Genomic DNA, 7,900 nt, shown 5'->3' on the forward strand with positions numbered 1-7,900 from the left:
TCTTCCTCCCCCTCCCAGCCCTCTCTGCAAGTCCTCTGCACTGAGCTGTGCTCCCGCCCCACACCAGACTCCACACCCAGCATGGCCTCAAGTTTCACTGGAGGGTTTGATTGCAAAACTGCTTGGAGCTGCCGGGCGGTGGTGGCGCACGCCTTTAATCCCAGCACTCGGGAGACAGAGGCAGGTGGATCTCCGTGAGTTCGAGACCAGCCTGGTCTACAGGACTGGCTCCAGGACAGGATCCAAAGCCACAGAGAAACCCTGTCTCGAAAAACCAAAAAAGAAAAAAAAAAACTGCTTGGAGCTTTGCTTCTGAAGTGATCCGTGGACCAGATGAAGTCTCCCGGCTCTTGTGGTGCCAGCCTGTCATCCCAGGGAGGCTGAGGCAGGAGGAGCTCCAGTCTGAGACTAGCCTGGGAAACTTAGCAAGAACTTCTCTGAAGTTGAAGAACTGGGCTACTGAGGATGCAGACACAGGGCCCCACCCCCAGAACCGGGTGATGGTGTCACAACTCCTGGAATTAGCAGTGCTCTGTTTCGTTACCATTCGGCTCCGTTTATGATAAACAGTGGTTGTGGGGGATTTGAAGTCACTCCTGACTATTATTAGGTTTTACTATTATACTATTATTATTGTTATTTTTGCGTGCTGTTTGCTTCCTCATATCAAATCCTGGAATTAGCAGTGTGTGCCGCCATCTCTGGCTGTTATTATTTTGAGACAGGGTCTCCCACAGTTCAGGCAGACCTCGAGCTCATTATCTGGTCAAGGAGGGCCTCTGAATTCTCCTGCCTCTACCACTCCCCGTTTGTCCGCGTTGAGGACTAAAGCCAGGATTTCATGCACGGTAGGCAGTAATCACTCCACCAACCGAGGCCCAACCCCGCCCGACACTTGTTTGCTTCACCGTTTTTGATATAGGAGCTGGCTCTATAGCCCAAGTGGGCCTTGAACTCAATCCTCCTGCCTTAGGCCTGACCAGCCCAGTCAGCCTCCTGAAGTACACACTTGGGGGTGTTTGTCACTTCTCCTAGCCAAATGATGCAAATTAAACCCACACCTAGAAGTTCCAGCTGACGTGCTGGTAAGAGCCTTATTTGCCTGCTATCGTGGTGGGGATGGTCAATGGGCACTTAAGGGCCCACAAAGTCAGGTGGAAAGACGGGGTGAGGAGAGGAAGGGGACTCAGGTTGTCCTGAGTGCTTGGGATTCCACAGGAATGTTCCAGCATTTAGGGGTGGAGGCTGTGGACAAGTTCAATAGCCTGCGGGACACAGGATGAAGCCGGAAGCCCCCCAAACGCAGCAGCCCCGAGACAGACTGCTGGCCCAGGCCCCCAGGAGCTGGGTTCAAGATAGATGCTGCCTCTGATTGGCTGTTGGATCCCAAGTACGTTGACTTATTTCTCTGCCTCAGTGTCTTGTGAGTTGGGGACAATGTCATGACTTACCTCAAAAGGCAGAGAGAGGGGGAAGAAAAACTAGTGGGAGCCCAATGTTGGTGGCACACGACTTTAATTCCAGCGCTTGGGAGACAGAGGCAGGTGGATCTCCGTGAGTTTGAGGCCAGCCTGGTTTACAAAGTGAGTTCTGTTGGATCCATGGGGGTTGAGACTACTGACGTCTGGTAAACCAGAAGCAAACTTTTGTCCAGGAAAAAAAATTTAAAAAAATGAATCTCCATGGGGCACAAAAAAACTTATCAGCTAACTGAGACCACAGCCAGAGTTCGGGCTTGTAAGGCTGTGGCAAAGGTCAGCTTCCCAAATCTCCCTTTTTATATTAAAGCAACAAGCATTAGGCAATAACAAAGGAATTTTTACAATCTTGAGGTGAAACTTGGACACAAATTGCCCTTCTTTGCAATTTTCAGTATCAGGGTTTTTCAGTTAAACTAGTGTTTGTATTTAGCCCGTTGTTTTCCCCTGGCACTCCCTGATGGTGTTTACCAAGGCTCTGCACCTCCCTGACACTGCCAGTTTCGCATGGCAGGGAAGGGTATGAGAAAAATATAAAACCAAAAAGTCAAAAGTCACGTACATCCCTTCATTTGAAAGTTACCTCAGCTCACATCAGTTGCTGGTCATGAGTGGCCAGGGGTATCTAAAAGCTGATCCTCAGTTTGCAGAGCGACCCTAAGTTTGCAGAGGGCAGCTTCAGCCTCACAAATAGAGCTATGGGTTGTAAAGTGGAGTAACCCGTTGTTAATAGTTAATCCTTAAGCTGCTGAGAAAGCCGCCAACCGTCTGCTCTCCTTCTCCTGGGCTTACAACTTTATATTTCTTTATTTCTACATTCTTATTTTTGGAATCTACATTTCTATATTTGTATTCTTGGACTCTTCAAGTTCCAGGACAGCTAGGCTGTTATACAGAGAAACCCTGTCTTTAAAAACAAAACAAACAAACAAACTTTGTTGCTACTTCAAAACTGTAATCTTGCTAGTTATGAAGTGTGATGTTAGAACATACATGATCCGCAGTGTTGCTAGTTATGAAGTGTGATGTTAGAACATTCATGATCCGCAGTGTTGCTAGTTATGAAGTGTGATGTAAGAACATACATGATCCGCAGGGTTCTGCTGTGTGGCCCTGTGAAAGGGTCACTAGACCCTTTTATCTCCTACAAGCCTTCTCCTCACCATGCCCAGGAGCCACACCCTCCTTTTTTTTTTTCAGATGCCACCACGCCACCTTGAACAGGCGTGCTTTCTGAGCCCTGGCCACACTAGATAACAGCTTTCTATACTATGATATTTAATCTACTCAGAAACCTTTGAGCATACAGCCAGCCCAGCCCAGGAGAGGTGCCTGTCACTGTGATGTGACCCCAGAGTGTCTGGGCAGAGTCTGGGGTGGCTGTCACATGACAGAGATGAGTGGCAGAACCTGTGCGTGGCCTCCAGTTCTTACTGAACTAGGGGTGAATGTCTGAGGTCAAGGCCTCGTTCACTTTCAAAACTTTTGTGCTGTGAAGTAGACACACACCCAGAAATGAACACCATGCCCATAGCTGCAGAGAACCAACATGGATGCGTGGACAGGATACATTGCTCCAGACACACAGAAGAGAGGCCTTCTGCTTTCAGTAATAATGGCCAAGCAGGGTACCCGACACGGACGGCCGAGGCAGGAGGATTGCCACAAGTTCCATGCCAGCCTGGGTTATGCAGTAAGTCCCAAGTCTGTTTGAGCTGTAGTATAAGACTCTGTCTCAAACAAACACAAAGAAAGAAAGAAAGAAAGAAAGAAAGAAAGAAAGAAAGAAAGAAAGAAAGAAAGAAAGAAAGAGAGAGAGAGAGACTCGTGAGGCCCCCCTCTGGCTGAGGCCTTCTTGACAGTTAATGGTTGCCAGCAGAGGGAGAGACATTTTCCTCAGTGGTGTAGCCATTGGCAAGGTGCCCATGAGCCTTCAACCCCTCACCCATGCTCCTAAAAGTCACCCCAATTAAACTCTTTAGAAATAAAAAGGACATGAAAGTAGAGGGTGGCCTAGGTGGGAACTGGAGAAGGACCAGTTGAAGTGGGGGGGACAGGAGAGGGAAATGAGGACCAGTGGGGGGGACAGGAGAGGAAAATGAGGGGCAGTGGGGGGGACAGGAGAGGAAAATGAGGGCCAGTGGGGAGGACAGGAGAGGGAAATGAGGACCAGTGGGGAGGACAGGAGAGGGAGATGAGGACCAGTGGGGAGGACAGGAGAGGGAGATGAGGACCAGTGGGGAGGACAGGAGAGGGAAATGAGGACCAGTGGGGAGGACAGGAGAGGGAGATGAGGACCAGTGGGGAGGACAGGAGAGGGAAATGAGGACCAGTGGGGGGGGACAGGAGAGGGAGATGAGGACCAGTGGGGAGGACAGGAGAGGGAAATGAGGACCAGTGGGGGGGACAGGAGAGGGAAATGAGGACCAGCGGGGAGGACAGGAGAGGGAAATGAAGGTTGAGTAAGGAACAGGGCACACACATATGGGAATGTCATGAGACCCAGTATTATGTATACCAGTATGGGTAATAAACATTTTTGTCGAATAAAAATGTTGGGCAGGATATGGTGGCACACGCCTTTAATCCCAGCACTTGGGTGACAGAGGCAGGCGAATCTCTGTGAGCTCAAGCCATTCAGGTCTACAGAATGAGTTCCAGTCTGGCCATGGCTACATAGTGAGGCCCTATCTCAAGAGAGGGGAGTGGGGCTAGGGGGAGCTGTAGGTTGCTGCCCAAATGTGATAAATTCAGTTCAGATCCCTAAATCCCACATATAAACCAGATGCAGCAGGGGGTGCTCACATCTGTAAGCTCAGTGGGGCTTTGCTGTGAGAAGGTGGTGGAGAGCTGCTGCTTAGGAGCCAGTCAGCTCAACCCAAGCGGAGCCTAAACAAGAGACTCTTGTTACAAACCAGGAAGACCATGTCCAACACCTAAGGTCCCTTCTGATCTTCACTCACACGCTGTGGCACACGGCGTGGCTCAGCTGTAGCTGCCTCAGCCGGGCCTAGAACCGCCCAGTAAGGGGCTAGGGTTTGGCTCAGCAGTTCTGGGTTCCCTCCTCAGCTCCTCAGCAACTAAACAAACAACAAATCCCATTTCTTGTATCTCTGCAGCTCTTGCGTTTGGAAGGTGTTACGTTTCTCTTCCCAGAGTATGTGCTGACCTTCACAAAACCTGCATTTTCCGGCCCCAGAATACCGAATCTCAGACCGCCTTGTGGGTTGTCAGAAGGAAAGCCAGCGTTCCGCACTCTATCCAAACAGCGCTCTTTCCTTTCATTCTTTTTGAGGCTGAATGGATCAAGTCACTCTCGCTGGGACCCAGCTAGAGACAGAGGCAGGTGCAGGGTCAGGGCAACTTGACACTGAAGGCACTTGGTGTTGTGAGGCAGGCAGGAAGGAATGTGACCGGTTAGAGGAGCCTGGCCTGCACCCAGCAAGGAGAGCAGCTTACAGCGGATGGCTCAGTGCCAGGGAACTGTGTCCCATCTCATGTAGGTGCCAAACACTGGCCTTTAGGGAGCACAGAAAGCCCTGAATAAATGTGTGCTATCCCCATGGGCACCGCCATGTCAAGGACCCCAGAGTCTCATACCGATGAAGGAATGGCAAAGCCTTGATTGGGGGGGGGAGTTGAACACGAGTGTTGACAGTGTGTGCAGAAACTGTCCAGCATCGCTTTCTCTCCCTGGATATTTACAGAGCCAAACCTGACCCTTTGAGTCAGCTGTATGAAATAACCCCGCCTCCCTGCTCAACTCTACCTAATAAACACAGTGAGCTTCTGGGACGCTCAAGGTCGTCTTTAACAGTAGAGAGTTCTAGGTTAGCCTGGGCTACAAGACCCGGTCTGATAAAACAACAACAGCAAAGAACAAGAGAGAGGACAGGTGAGGTGGAGAATCTTTTTGAAGGTTGAGGAGAAAGGATCATCACGAGTTTCAGGACAACCTGGGCTACAGGGGGAAAAAAAAAAGAACAGGGAAGAAGGGAAGGAACTGTTGGGGGAGGGGCGACTCAGCAAAGGAACGGTGAGGTGAAATGTGTGAAGATAGCACAGTAAAACCCATTGTTTCTGGTAACTAAAAATTAAAACAAAAGCCGGGCGGTGGTGGCGCACACCTTTAATCCCAGCACTCAGGAGGCGGAGGCAGGTGGATCTCTGTGAGTTCGAGGTCAGCCTGGTCTACAGAGCGGGTTCCAGGACAGCCAGGACACAAAGGAAACCCTGTCTCGATAAATAAAAAAATAATAAAACAGGTGCATGTCCCTCCTCAAGTACCCATGAGACATGGTTCTCCCTCAGGGACACAGGGACGGTTAGTCACACGGAAATCTCCTGTCCCACCCAGAGGAAACAGCCTGTAATTCTGTTCTTGGCAAGTATGCTCAGCCCAGGTGTGGGAGGAATGGAGGTCCTGTGCAGCAGGGGAATCAGGAATATTAACCGCACTGCTGACCCTTCAAAGGGAGGGATGCACAACTTCTTTTCCACCCAGAGGCTGGGAACGGCTCTAATATCCTGGTGACCTTTGCACTTTCTGTGAGAATCGGCCACCCCAATTCCTTTAACCTTTGGTGCCTAGCCTCCCGCCTTTTTATTATAAAAAAGAGATGAGAATATAATGAGCTGTCCTGTCCCTTTAACCCTTTAAGAGATTAGCCACACACACTCCCCACCCCCACCCCTGTCCACCATGGCAAGCTGATCTTCAGCTTCTAGCCTGAGTCCCTTCTTTTCTGTCTCTTCTTGAAGAGACAGCTTCTCTCTCTCACTTCTCCCCATCTCCCTTCTCTCTCTCTCTCTCCCTCCCTCCCTCCTTCCCTCTCTCCCTCTCTTCCTGTTCTTCTCCCTTCTCCCCTTTCTTTCCATAACCCACTAAATAAATATCCAACCTCACTCTGAATGGCATGCCTATCCACGTCTCTGTTTCTCACCCACCTCGTGGCTCCCTGCCAGGGACCAGCCGCCTTCGGAGACCTGCGGCATGGTCTCATGGAATGCCCATCCATCTGTCTTTCCTCATGGGACTTGCTACCCCTCGTGGCCCACTATAGCCACTTGGGGGACTGTGCCATCCCTGCCTGGGACTGGCTGCTCTCGGGACCCGCTGCCCTCTGCCTGCCCCAACTCGGGGACCTGCTGCGTGGTCTCATGGCCTGCTGCCCACTGCCCGCTGCAGACACTCGGGGATCCGCAGCATTTTAGTTAATTCATTGCAGAGACCACACCAGATCCTCCCCCAGACACTTATTGTGAACTTGTTAATCTATAGAACACCTTTATGGATGATGTCACAGGTACTTTACAAGAAAGACTTTCACTTTAGTCACGCCCTAAGTTCCAGTGCATGTGTGTTAGCGTTATTTATCACCAGCAAAATCTGCACCAAATTTGCTGTGCTTAAAATAAATGACTCCAGGTGAGACCCCTGAAGTTTGAACCAACGCCAGCTACTGAGTTGTGTTGAAAGTTGCCTTCCTGCCATCTGTGGACTGTTGTCTGCTGGCTGTGGGGATTGCAGAGACCCCTGCAACCAAGAAATCTCCAATGTGGGGATACTCTCACCATATGGCATCTAGGAGCTGTTGCAGGGAGTGTGGTGTGGGTGTGTGGGTTTATGTGGAACTGTGAAACGAAGACTCAGAGACACCGTGCATGGACTCAGCCTCCGTGGCTGCAGGGGCGGAGACTCAAAGACGTGGAGAAAGAACTCAGTCTCTGTGGCTGCAGGGGTGCCCACCCTCAGTGGACTGAAGCACTTTTTCTTAGCCCTTTGGCATTTTTATTTTTTCTCTATTTACACTTTAGCTAATATATTTTTATATGTTTAAAACAACTTGAATGAGGGGCTGGAGAGATGGCTCGGGGGTTAAGAGCACTGGCTGCTCTTCCAGAGTTCCTGAGTTCAATTCCCAGCAACAACATGATGGTTCACAACCATCTATAATGAGATCTGGTGCCCTCTCCTGGCCTGCAGGCATACATGCAGGCAGAACACTGTATACATAATAAAGAAAACTTAAAATTAAAAAAACCCAACAAGCCGGGCGGTGGTGGTGCACGCCTTTAATCCCAGCACTCGGGAGGCAGAGGCAGGCGGATTTCTGTGAGTTCGAGACCAGCCTGGTCTACAGAGCTAGTTCCAGGACAGGCTCCAAAACCACAGAGAAACCCTGTCTCGAAAAACCAAAAAAAAAAAAAAAAAAAAAAAAAAAAAAACAACAACCTGAATGAAGCTTCCAAAAATATATTGCCAAGTGCAAATACCTGATTTATGAGGTTTTTCCTAACCAAGTTTTGCATAGGCTTTGTATCCATGGGAAACTCTCAGACAAGATTCACACAGGGCAACAGAAGGCATCTGTAACACAAAAAGGATGGATTGGGGCTGGGTCAGCTCTGGCCCAGCAGGA

Source organism: Microtus pennsylvanicus, chromosome 18, assembly GCF_037038515.1.
Source record: "Microtus pennsylvanicus isolate mMicPen1 chromosome 18, mMicPen1.hap1, whole genome shotgun sequence".
Classification (NCBI taxonomy): Eukaryota; Metazoa; Chordata; class Mammalia; order Rodentia; family Cricetidae; genus Microtus; species Microtus pennsylvanicus.